This window comes from Humulus lupulus, chromosome 3 (assembly GCF_963169125.1).
Source record: "Humulus lupulus chromosome 3, drHumLupu1.1, whole genome shotgun sequence".
Lineage (NCBI taxonomy): Eukaryota > Viridiplantae > Streptophyta > Magnoliopsida > Rosales > Cannabaceae > Humulus > Humulus lupulus.
In genome coordinates, this window is record NC_084795.1 from 74,177,604 (window position 1) to 74,178,348 (window position 745).

The window sequence follows — 745 nt, forward strand, 5'->3', positions numbered from 1 at the left end:
CCTGTGTTTTGAGGCTAGCCGCGGCTCTAGTGGGTGGGGCCGCGGCCCTTAGTGTCAGTTTGGGTTTTTAAGGTATTTTAGGCTCGGGAACACAAGGGGTAAGGCTCGGGATGGACTTTATCAACCGGATTGATAGAATTCAAGGTTTCGGAGGTTAGGGATTATGGCTCGGAGTTATTTATTGGGTTAGAATTTGATGGTCAGATATTGTTATGTGTTGTGACTAGGTTTTCGGCGAGGCTCACGTTAGCGGACTGTGCTCGGGGCATCGGTGCTCAGGAAGCTCGGAACTCAGGTAAGAAAACCCTTGTTTCCATAGAGCTTGTGTGCAGGGCTGAGCCCAGTGTGTTGAATGGAAATGATATGCAGGGTCGAGCCCTATATGCTAGAACTGCATAGCGTAGCTCTTTAACTGTTTATGCTTGAATTCTGTACTTGTTGATATATCATGTTAGACATTATATGTGTGATCGGCGAGAGCCGGGAACGGCGTCAGGCACGTTGAGTGTAAGGCCAAGAACGGTAAAAGGCCGGGAGCGGCGTTGAGCACGTGGGGTGCGAGTTGCCAGGGCGAGTCCCTAACAGGATACCTGTGATATCCTTACGGCATGGTCCGCGAACCCAGGGCTTGGTAAACGCCTGGGACGGCTAGGCCGTATGTGTTTTGGCCTTTGGTGGCCTGTATATATGTTCGACTTGTGTATTGCATATGTTGTCTGCTATGGGTTTTCTTGCTGGGCCTCGG